At 44.5% G+C, this 12308-nt stretch overlaps 1 protein-coding gene across 5 annotated transcripts in view; it reads right to left on the minus strand.

The window, feature by feature from the left end:
* SPECC1 (sperm antigen with calponin homology and coiled-coil domains 1) overlaps positions 1 to 12308 on the minus strand; it is a 337615-nt gene that overhangs the window by 276741 nt on the left and 48566 nt on the right. Inside the window, exon 1 of one of the 5 annotated variants that reach the window (XM_008270675.5) lies at positions 2278 to 2495. The exons of 3 other annotated variants lie outside the window; for them this stretch is intronic. The gene's annotated coding sequence lies outside the window, so the exon portion shown is untranslated. Of the gene's footprint in view, positions 1 to 2277; positions 2496 to 12308 lie in introns of those variants that run through there. One more of the 5 variants, XM_051824433.3, reaches the window with a different exon arrangement.

A 12308-nucleotide genomic window follows, 5' to 3' on the forward strand; every position in this document is an offset into this window, starting at 1 on the left:
ATGTTAAAATATAAAGTCCTGGGGCCAGCATTGTGGCATAGCGGGTAAAGCCCCCGCCTATAGCACCAGCATCCCACGTGGGCACCAGTTTGGGTACTGGCTGCTCTGCTTCTGATCCAGCTCCCGTACTAATGCACCTGAGAAAGCAGTGGCGGATGGCCCAAGTGCTTGGACTCCTGTACCCGTATGGGAGATCTGGAACAAGCTCCTGGCTCCTGGATTTGGCCTGGTCTAGCCCTGGTCATTGCAGCCATTTGGGGAGTAAACCAGCAGATGGAAGATTCATTCTCTCTCTCTCTCTGCCTCTGCCTCTTCTTCTCTGTAACTCTTTCAAATAAATAAATCTTTAAATATATATATATATAATGACTGCATGTTTCTATTTTTTTATTTATTTGAGATGCAGAGAGACAGAGATCTCCATCTGCTGGTTTGCATCCCAAATGCCCACAACCACCAGGCTGAAGCCAGGAGCCCGGAACTCAATCCAGGTTTCACATGTGGCTCAAGTGGTTGGGTCCCTGCCACCCATATGGGAGACCCAGATGGAGTTCTGGGCTTCTGGCTTCAGCCTGGCCAAGCTCCAGCTATTGAGGGCATTTGAGGAATAAACCATAGGTTATGAACTTTCTCTCTCTCTCCCTCTCTCTCTATCCTCCCCTGACTCTCTCCCTCTCAAATAAATGAGAAATAATTATGAAACTATATGCTAACATTTTTTTAAAGTATGCTATAATAATATCTAATTACAACAGCCAGAAAAAGCACAGAAATTTCAGCAGTTGTTGCAGGGTGTAGGATTGAATCCCTATTTTCTCTAATTTCCAAATTTGCTGAAATGTTTTATCAGAGTTTATGTCATCTATGTCCTGGGTTGAGAAAGTTACCACCCACCTCTATGATCTTGGCCAACTTACATGGCCTCTTTTCTGCACCTGCTAAGGGCAAGACCCTAAAGGCAGCTACCTCAAGGGGTTATAGCGAGAATCAAATGAGACAGCATTTGTAAAGAGCGTGACTGTTGGATCTGACACACAGGGAACACTCAGAAATGTTATCTTTACCATTTAAAAAAAACAGTAACATATTGGAAAAATAAAATTGGAGAGAGGGAAGGAGCTACTTCACAAGCAGTGGTTTCTTTCAGAGTCCAGCTTTTCACATCAAAGTTTAGTATGGTTAGTCTTGCACTTCCCCTCTACTTCTGGGGTTGTCTCTGCACAGCCGGCACTGAAGCATTCACTCCCTTGGCAAGGAAAAGATGAAAGGAAGTGAAACGTGGTCACTCTTAAAGAACCACGAAAGAAGACGGAGTCTCTGGAAGCGTGTCGTCCAAGGAGCCACGCGAGTGAGAAGCCTCAAACTCTCCCCTATGTCTTCAGCCTGGCATTCTAATGGGACCGCATGTCTTGGGTTCCCCCTTAAATACAGCCTCCCTGTACGACTGGGTGAAATATTTTACCCCAACAAGAAATGTCAGTGGGAAAAGGAAATAAAAACCAAAAACTTACTTTCTAGAAGATAGTGAGGTTAAGAGATACGTCAAACTGTCTTGAGCCTTTGAGTTAGGGAAATAGTGTCCAAACAGAAACCACATCATAGATAACCACCCTGAAAAGCCCCGGTCTCTGTCATAGCACTGCCTCACCATGTTGCCATCTGCGGCTGCACAGCCATCTCATTTCAGAACCTGGCACTGGGACACCACCAGACCCCGGGACAGATGAGAGGTCTCTCTCCACCTGCTGATCTCCCTCGGGGCAGATGGGCTTAGAACCTTCCAGGAGCTGAGAACCAGTCAGGTGGGTGGGTAGGCGGATCTCTCCATAGGACTCTGGGCTTTCCACACTTGGCACAAAGAACACACAGGAACAGCCCTCACCCCCTGGGTGGCAGAAATTGGTCCCCACGCTCCCGGGAACCAGTTGCCCCAGAGAGAGGACTTCTTTTCCAAAGAGCTTTACATGCGAACTGGAAGTCAGCATTAACCATCCTTATGTTGCAAGAATGAAAAAAGTGACAGGGAGAAGGACTGCGTCTTCAAGGTGTCAGAAGAGGAGCCGCAAATCTACTTTTAGCCCCCAAAGTGCCGCCTGCAGCGTTAGCTCCTCCAGACCATGCACGGCCAGAGAGGGCACTCCCACCGCCTGGGTCCTATCAGGAATCACCGGGCAAGCCAGACCTCGTCCCTACAGCAGACCCACCTGTCCCCCCACGGACTGCTGACTCCCCAGGTTTTCCATCTCCCTCTTAAATAACAAGCAACTGTGTACTCACTGCAGAACCCAAAGCCTGGCGTGCGTGTCTCCGGGGCCGCTGACCAGCGTGGGCAAGCCAGCTGCGCTATTCTGGGTGCTATTCTGGGTTGCGCGCTGGCCTGGGAGGAAAACCACACTCCAAGCACTTGGGCAATGCTGCACTCAGGAAACAGGCGGGCTCTGCTCTCCACGCCTCTGCCTCTCCCTCTCTTTTACTGCTTGCTTGCTCCCTCTCTCTCTCTCTCTCGCTCTCTCTTTCTATATCTATCTCCCTTGCTCACACGCATGCACACACACACAAGGTGAAAAATATTTCTATCTGACTGGGTCCTGCATCTGAACTTGTATCTCTCCAAAGTTTAAGAATGCAAAGATGCAGGCTTGCTAGCTTCTTGCTGATTGCTCCCTAAGATAGCAAACGGGGGGGGGGGGGGGGGAGAAAACAAACAAACAAACAAATAAGCCAGTGTGGCTTTCAGAGGTGGGGTTTACTCTGCGGTCGCAGGGCCTCTGGCCTCGTGGGTATGAGCTGTAGACAGTTCTGCGCTGGAAAGGGAAGTCAGGTTACAAGCAGGAAGCGTGTCAAGGCAGGCGGATATGGCGAGCCGACTAACGGGATCACAGAGGTAGGGCCTCTGAGCCGCCAAGCCTTCAGTAACGTGCTGCGATTTCTGTTTTAATGCTCAGTAAATATTTTCATACTTCATTTTTAGATTCACAGAGTTACAAGATAATACGGGCACCCCCACAAGCCCTGGGGTCTAGCGTCCTGCTACTATGGATGGCCTACAGTGAGCCCCAGCGATGATAGGACCTGCTATAAGCCAGAGCAAAGATGCCGCGCAGGAAACAGCTGGGAGGAGTTTTGTGAATGTAAATAAGCTCCGCCTGTCACACCCTCCCTGCACCATGACCCATCATCAGCGGGCCTGGCTCGGCTCAGCCACTGCCATGATTGAGGTTTTCTCTGCGGTGTAATTAAATCACAGGTGTGAAACGCAGCAAAGCAGCTCTACCACTGGGGTGTCAGGGGCATGCAGGGACCTAACTCATCCAGGTGCCCTCCCCCCCCCGCCCCAGCTCATGGCACCAGGGCACAGACGAGGGAGACGGCCGTAGGCAGGAGTCTGAACAGGATAGAGAAACTCAACTGTGCTTAAACAAAATGGTGAAATTATTGGCTCGATGAACTGGAAAATCTAGAGAATTCAAACGGTCTGTAAGCCCACGAGACCTTGACATTCAAACGACATCATCAAGAACTGCTGTCTGTTATCACCTCTCAGCGCTACTCAAACCCAGGTGGTTCTTGGGATGGCAAAACCTTTCCCCAAAAGTCTGAGTTATAACCCAACAGTGCCCTGGACCATCAAGCCTTCCGTGTGACGCTGTCTTACTCCCTCAGTTAGACTATAAATCCATAAATAGAGGCAGATGCACACAATGTTAACAATATTTATCCCTCAGACTGTAGGTCACTTCTTTTTTAAATTCACATTATAACTGCTAAATTTTCTTTTAAAAAAGGGAGTATTATTAAATTATACAAATTATTGCATGCAAAAAAGATCCTACTCATAAGAACAAAAATATTTTAAATATAAACAAACTCAGTAAGAATATTATAATCACCTCAAGAAAATTAACAACATTTCACAGAAAGACAAAAAAGATTAGATGAAAAAAACATGTTCTTCCAACAAGCCAAATATTCACTCTCCACAAATAAATCTATAAACATGTTGTAATTCTAATAAAAATTCAGGCAGGATTAGAAGTGTGAAGAAAATTCTTCATAAAATTATCCTGAAATCCCTCTGGTAGAATAATTGATTCTTCTGGATGGAAGCCTTAGAATAACTGGTTCCTCTCTATAGAAAAAAATCCTTTTATAAAATGAAAGAGAACTTGTACTACCAAATATTAAAATAGAACAGAAAAGTAAAATAATTACAACAGAGTGGTTCAGGAATAGAAAGAAGATCAGTGGCTCGTAACAAAGCACCGAAATAAGAATTTACAACAAAGAGGGCATTAGGATAAAGGATGGATTTTTTTTTTTTCACTTTGTAGGGTGAATATTTTTGATAAATGAACAGGAAACAAGAGATTTTTTTTCTAGTCCTACCACCTTATAGCCAAAGGAAGAAAAAAAATACAGCAAAAACACAGTTAAAAATGGATTGTTTTTTTAAAAAAGAAATGACATTCAGAAACTTGATTAATCATTCATTTAGAAAAAAATGTTCCTACTCATTTCATGTACCCAAATGGATTCTGATGGAATAGAGATTTAAGGAGGAGAAAACAAAAAGTATTCAAGAATTAGAAGAAAATATGGTGGGTTATATATCTTATAACACAGGAAATATCACTGTGTCCATGTGCAAAGCCACAATACATAAAGAAAAAAACTACATTTGGCTAACTTGAAAGCTAAAAATCTCTGAAAATAATAAAAAAAAAACTTAAAAAAATAAGTGCAAATGACAAGATGAGACAAACACCCAGTATAACCTTAGGTTCAGTTATTCCATTTGTAGAAATGTAGCCTATGACAAAGATGAAGAATGAGGGGCCGGCTTGGGGCACAATGGGTTAAGGCTCTGTTTGCAACACCGTCACCCCATACAGGAGTGCAGTTCAAGTCCTAGCTATTCCACTTCAGATCCAGCTCCCTGCTAATGAACCTGGGAAAGCAGCAGAAGATGGCCCAAGTGCTTGGGCCTCTGCACCTATGTGGGAAACCTGGAAGAAGTTCCAGGCTCCTGGCTTTGGCCTAGCCTAGCCCTGGTCACTAAGGCCTTTTGGGGAGTGAACCAGCAGATGGAATCTCTCTCTCTCTTTCTCTCTCTCTTCTCCTATCTCTCCCCTTCTATCTCTTTCTCTCTTTATGTAGCTCTGCCTTTCAAATAAATAAAAAAACTTAAAGAAAATCATGAATTAACACAAAGTTGTATGAGTAAGAGTGGTGAGCTGATCCTTGATTATAACAGCAATGATCATAAAGGAAATAATTAAAAGTCTAATTGGTTAGATTATGACATATCCACATAATTAAACCTTATTTAGCTGTTAAAAGTGATACTATACCAAAAACGCTAGCAGCATATATAAAGGATTATATATCATGACCAAATGGGATTTATTCCAGGAATTCAAGGTTGACCCCACATAAGATCATCAATCAATGTAGCACACCATTCTAACAGAGTAAAGGACAACACCAATTGATCATCTGAAAAGATGGTGAAAAGGCATCTGACAAAATCCAACCAATTTCATGATAATATCACTCAATAAGGGAGTGAGCATTTGGCACAGCAGTTCAGACACCACTGAAATGCCCGAATCTCATACATATCACAGTGCCTGGGTGTGAGTTCCAGCTCCACTTCCAAATCCAGCTTCCTGTTGGTGCACATCCTGGGAGACAGCAGTGATGGTGTAGGTGGTTGGAGCTGATCACCCATGTGGGAGACCTGGATTGGGTTCCTGGCTCCTGGTTTCAACCTGACCCAGTCCTGGCTGTTGTGGAGTGAACCAGCAAATGAATGGAGGATACTTCTTTGTCTGCCTCTGTCTCCATCTCTGTCTCTCTGCCTTCCAAATAATAAACAAATGCATTTTTAAAACTTAATTAATTATAGTAAAACACTTCAATGAACTAAGAATAAAAGGGATAAATGATAACTACGAAACACCCACAACTAATGTCATATTTAGCGTGAAAATCAGAAAGCTTTCCTCTTAGATCAGAAAGACAAGCATGTCTCTGCTTTCATCACTGCTAATCAACATTACACTGGATCAGGCTTTAGCCAGGGCAATTAAATAAAAAAAGAAAAAATACAGATTAGTAAGAAAGTAAAACTACCTGTATTAATAGATGACATATGGAAAACCCTAAGAACTCTTACAACAAAAACTAAGAGCATTATAGTAAGTAGATTTAGCAATGATACAGAATACAAGATTAATATACAAAAATTAATTTCTAGATACTTGCAATGAACAATCTGAATATTTTAAGAACACAATCCCTTTTACAATATCTTGAAAAAGAATAGAATACTTGAGTACCTTTAACAAGTAAGTGCAATATTTATGCAGTAAAATTACTGTATAATCCATCATAAAACATCATCATAAAAAGTCAAATAAACACACAGACAACTCATGTTCATGTATTATAAGACAATTTTAAAATGGCAATACTCCCTAACTGATTGTAATCCCTACCAAATTGCTAGCTACCGTCTTTTGTGGAGATTGACAAGCTACTTTTGTAATTCACATGGAAACACAAGGGCCCAGAAAAGCCACAACAATCTTCGTTTTTCATGAACAAAGTTGGAAGACTCACAGTTCCCCAATTTCAAAATGTACTGCAAAGTTACCACAATGAAGACTGTGGTCTTGGCATCAACAAAACAGAACTAAGAGTCCAGAAATTAACACAGGCATTTATAGGGAGTTGGTTTTGACAAATATGCCAAGATAATTCAATGGGAAAAACAGCTTTTTCCAATAAATGGAGTTTGGCTAGCTGAATATTCACATCCAAAAAATGAAGTTAGATTCCTACCTCATACTGTGTACAAAAAATCACCTCAAAATAGAAAAGCTAAAATGAAAACTCAGAAGAAAACATAGGTATAAAACTTCACCACCTTGGGTTATATCATATTGTCTTAGATATGGCATCAAAAGCATAAGCAACCAAAGATGAACCAGACAAACTGGATTTCATAACAACTTTTGTGACCCAAAAGGCACTGTCAGGAAAAATTAAAAGAAAACCCAACAGAGTGGGAGAAAATATTTGCAAATTATTTGACAAGGTTCTATTATGCAGAATATATAAAAGAACTATTACAGGGGCCGGCACCATGGCGTAGTAGATTAAGTCACCACCTGTGGGGCTGGCATCCCATATGGGCACCAGTTTGAGTACCAAATGCTCCACTTCCAATCCAGCTCCCTGCTGATGGCCTAGGAAGGCAGTGGAAGATGGCTCAAGTACTTAGGCCCCTGCACCCACGTGGGATACCCAGAAAAGGCTCCCAGCTTTCAACTGGCACAGCCCCAGCCGTTGTGGCCATCCAGGGAGTGAACCAGCGGATGGAAACCTCTCTCTCTGTCTCTCCCTCTCTCTCTCTCTCTCTCTCTCTCTCTCTGCAACTCTGCCTCTCAAATAAATAAATCTTAAAAAAGGACTGTTGGGGCTGGTGCCGTGGCTCAGTGGCTTGCGGTACTGGCATCCCATATGGGCACCAATTCTAGTCCCGGCTGCTCCTCTTCCAATCCAGCTCTTTGCTGTGGCCTAGGAAAGCAGTGGAAGACAGCCCAAGTCCTTGGGCCCCTTCACCCATGTGGGAGACCAGGAGGAAGCACCTGGCTCCTGGCTTCAGATCAGCGCAGCTCCAGCCATTGAGGCCATTTGGGAGTGAACCAACGGACAGAAGACCTTTCTCTCTGTCTCTCTCTCACTGTCTGTGGCTCTAACTCTCAAATAAAGAAAATCTTAAAAAAGAAAAAAGGAACTGTTACAACTCAATAATAAAAATATAAATAGTCCAAATAAAAAATGGGCAAATGGTATGTGTGGGTGTTTAGCCTATGGGTTAAGACACCAGTTTAGACACCTGTGTCTCATATCAGAGAACCTGGGTTCGATACTCAGTTCCAGTCCTTGATTCAGGCTTTCTACTAATGCAGACCCTGGGAGGCAGCAGTGACGGCTCAAGTAATTGGGCTGCTGCCTACACATGGGAGATCTGGACTGAGTTTTGCTCTTGTGGGCATTTGGGGAATGAATCAGCAAGATTGGAGCTCTTTCTTTGTCCCTCTACCTCTTAGATAAGTAAATGGACATATACAAAATTTTAATAAAACATTGGCAAAGTATCTGAGTAGATTTCACCAAAGAAAATACATAATATAAATGGTTAAAAGTATGAAAAAAGAGGCTCAATAACATCAAACATTAGAGAGATCAATCTGTAGACATTATGCAGATCAAAATCACAATAAGATACCACTTCTGCACCTATTCAGAAAGCTATAACCCCAAAAAGTGCCAGGGTTGTGGCACTGCAGGTTAAGCCATGCCACCTACAATGCCAGCATCCTATACTGCTGTGCCAGTTCTGATCCAGGTTCCTGCTAATGCACCTGGGAAGGCAGCAGCACCTGCCACCCATGTGGGAGACCCAGACGGAGTTCCTGACCCCTGGCTTTAGCTTGGGCCAGACCTGGCTGTTGCAGCCATTTGGGGAGTGAACCAGCAGATGGAAGATTCTCTCTCTCTCTCTCTCTCTCTCTCTGTCGCTCTGCCTCTCAAATAATCCTGGAGAGGGGGGGGAGAGAAATGAGCAATGGCAAGGATGTGGGGAAATGGGAACCCTCATACACGCTTACAGGAATGTAAACTGGGCAGCCACTGTGAAAAACAGTTTGGCAGTTCCTCAGAGTTAAATACAGGGCCAGCACTGTGGTGTGCTAGGCTAAGCCTCTGCCTGCAGCACCAGCATCCCATACAGGTGCTGGTTCTATTCCTTGCAGCTCCTCTCCCAATCCAGCTCTCTGCTATGGCCCGGGAAGGCAGTGGAGGATGGCCCAAGTCCTTGGGTCCCTGCACCCACATGGGAGACCTAGAAGAAGTTCCTAGCTCCTGGCCTTGGATCTGCTCAGCTCTGGCCATTGTGGTCATTTGAGGAGTGAACCAGCAGATGGAAGACCTCTCTCTCTCTCTCTCTCTCTCTCTCTCTCTCTCTCTTCCTCTGGCTCTACCTATCTCTGCAACTCTGTCTTTCAAATAAATAAAATAAATCTTTAAAAAAAATAAATGACAGTATTACTCATCATTGAAAAGGAAGTACAAAAAGAGAATGAAGAAGTGCCGATATAGCATGGATGAACCCTGAAAACACGATGACAACTGAGGAAAAGTGCAATGCAAAAGGCCACAGATCCCACAAGTCCACTTCCACTAAGTGTCCAGAGAGGCAAATCCATAGAGACCGAGAGTGGACTGTGACGGTCACGGAGTGAAGCAAATAGGAGGCCGGCGCCACGGCTCACTAGGCTAATCCTCCACCTTGCGGCGCCGGCACACCGGGTTCTAGTCCCGGTCGGGGCACCAGATTCTGTCCCGGTTGCCCCTCTTCCAGGCCAGCTCTCTGCTGTGGCCAGGGAGTGCAGTGGAGGATGGCCCGAGTACTTGGGCCCTGCACCCCATGGGAGACCAGGATAAGTACCTGGCTCCTGCCATCGGATCAGCGCGGTGCGCCAGCCGCGGCGGCCATTGGAGGGTGAACCAACAGCAAAGGAAGACCTTCCTCTCTGTCTCTCTCTCTCTCACTGTCCACTCTGCCTGTCAAAAATAAAAAATAAAAAAAAAAAATAAGAGACAGCTGTGAACAGCATGGGGGTGATAAAAAATGTTCTGCAATTTGAAGGTGGTGATTGCTGCACAGCCTTACACATATGCAAAAAAATCACTGCATCATATACTTTAAGAGTGTGAATTTTATCTCAATTAAAAAAAAAGATTTTTTATTTGAAAGGCAGAATGACAGAGAGAGAAGAAGAGACAGAGAAAGAGAGAGACAGAGAGACCTCCTATCCGCTAATTCATTCCCAAATGGTCACAATGGCCAGAGGTGGGCCAGGTGGAAGCCAGGAGCCATGAAGTTCATCCAGGTTTCCCATGTGGGTGGCAGGGGCCTGAGCACATAGACCATCCTCTGCTGCCTTCCCAGACACATTAGCAGGAAGCTGGATCAGAAGTGGGGCAGCCAGGACTTGAACCAGTGCTCTGGTAATGGGATACCAGTGCCCTAAGGCTGTGGCTTAACCCACAGCACCACAATGCCCTTTATCTCAATCTTTAAAGTGATAACTGTGGGGCCGGTGCTGTGATGTCACCTCCAGTGCTGGCATCCCATATGGGAGCCAGTTCAAGTCCCGGCTGTTCCACTTCCAATCCAGCTCTCTGCTGTGGGCTGGGAAAGCAGTAGAAGATGGCTCAAGTCCTTGGGCCCCTGCACCCACGTGAGAGACCTGGAAGAAGCTCCTGGCTCCTGGCTTCAGATTGGCACAGTTCTGGCAGTGCGGCCATCTGAGGAGTGAACCAGTGTATGGAAGACTCTCTCTCTCTCTCTCTCTCTCTCTCTGCCTTTCAAATAAATAAGATGGAAGTTAAAAAAACCCTTTTGTTAAGAACAGTTATCTCTGGGTAGTGACATACTAGGGAATTTTAATTTTGTTTATGCTTTTTAAATCTTTCTGTACTATGACAGTTTCACAATTTTAAAGCTTCTACTTAAGCATAATGATATTTCCTGACAGCATCACACTCTGTAACTTCACAGTGTGCACTGCAAAAAGTTAGATTCTGCCTGATTATTTCGCACTGATAAATAATTAAACCCTGGATGCAACTTCCTTTGTAGAGTCTTTGAAATCTCTCTTCCTGGGCTCCCCACAAACAGGGTAAAACAGCTGTGGCATGTGGAGGTGCTCATCTGTGTGGAGGCCGGGCAGGATCGGGGTGGCCAAGCTCCAGGAGCTGGATGGATGGTTCCTGTCTAATGCTCTTCATTGCAGGGAACCTCTGTGTGGGCTGAGTCCCTCAGTGCCTCAGTGGGAAACCTGCCAGCTCCCCACAGAACAAGAATTTCCGAAACCTTGGCCAAAAATCAAAGCTTAAAAATGCTCGGTTTTGCTCTTGGAAAATAAATTTATCAGCCCTAAAAATAACTAGGACAAAGCCAACAGAGGAAAGTGACTCTGAATGAGTTTCAAGCAGATGTTCGACTAACTTCTGCAAAGACTGTCAGAAGAAGAAGTCTTCAAGACTCCTGCCTTACAGCACATGGGTATCCAGGAGAATCAGAAATGAATGCGGGATAAAGGACATACTCCTGGGGCAAAGGAAAAAAAAAAAAAAGAAAAAATCCTTATGGACTTCTGAGTTTCACTTAGCCAGCAGCAGATCCAGTGTTTATTACTGGAAAATGGGTATAAGTAGCAATTGTTTATCTGATGGGTTAGCAGGTCATAATAAATACACTCAATAGAATCTGAGGAGCTGACACTGTGGAGCAGCAGATTAAAGCCCCAGCCTGCAGTGCCAGCATCCCATATGGGTGCCGGTTCAATTCCCGGCTGCTCCACTTCCAATCTAGCTCCTTGCTAATGCTACTGGAAAAGTGGCAGAGGATGGGCCAAGTTCTTAGGCCCCTGCACCTATGTGGGAGACTCAGAAGAAGCTCCTGGCCCCTGGCTTTGGATAAGCTCTTCTCTGGCTGTTGCAGCCATTTGGGGAGTGAACCAGTGAATGGAAGACTTCTCTCTCTCTCTCTCTCTCTCTCTCTCTCTCTCTGTCTCTACCTCTCTGTAACTCTGCTTTTCAAATAAATAAAATCAATCTTTTTTTAAAAAAGAATTTGAAATTTGATCCAAGCATATAATATGGAAATATATGAGTATACTGCTCTTCTTTGTAATGTCTGCAAAGTCTGACTACAAAACTCATTCCTCCTAAAAGGAACTTGACTTCCATGTCAACCAAACCATCTCTTTAGGTGACTTTTTAATTTTGTTCTAAAGCATAACATTTCACTGTAAGAAATTACACAGACAGAACTAATTACAGAGGAAAACACTACACTGGGCAGTGGTTAGTGAAATTGACCCTTCCGTGGGCTACCAGACAAGGTTCATGGTGTTCTCCCTATGGAATACAAGGGCAAGGCTCTTTCTGTGGAGGCACAGAGAGGAATAAGAAGTTTGTCAGCATGCAAGTCACAATAGGCTGATGGATTCTATTATGAAAAGTACTGCTAGAGTGCCAGGTGAATTCACACTCCCAAGATCACACAGTGTAACCCTGAGAGGCCACGTAAGGACAAGGCGTGTCGGCTCTGGCTAGAGGGCTGGACCTGCCTGCTGTCCTCCCAGCCCACCCTCTGCTTCTGAGTTGGCCACCTGCCACCCACACTATCTATACTCCCTTCAGGCTGCCTGCATAGATTTGCATTT

Source organism: Oryctolagus cuniculus, chromosome 17 (assembly GCF_051225735.1).
Source record: "Oryctolagus cuniculus isolate XC-2025 breed Fujian yellow rabbit chromosome 17, ASM5122573v1, whole genome shotgun sequence".
Lineage (NCBI taxonomy): Eukaryota > Metazoa > Chordata > Mammalia > Lagomorpha > Leporidae > Oryctolagus > Oryctolagus cuniculus.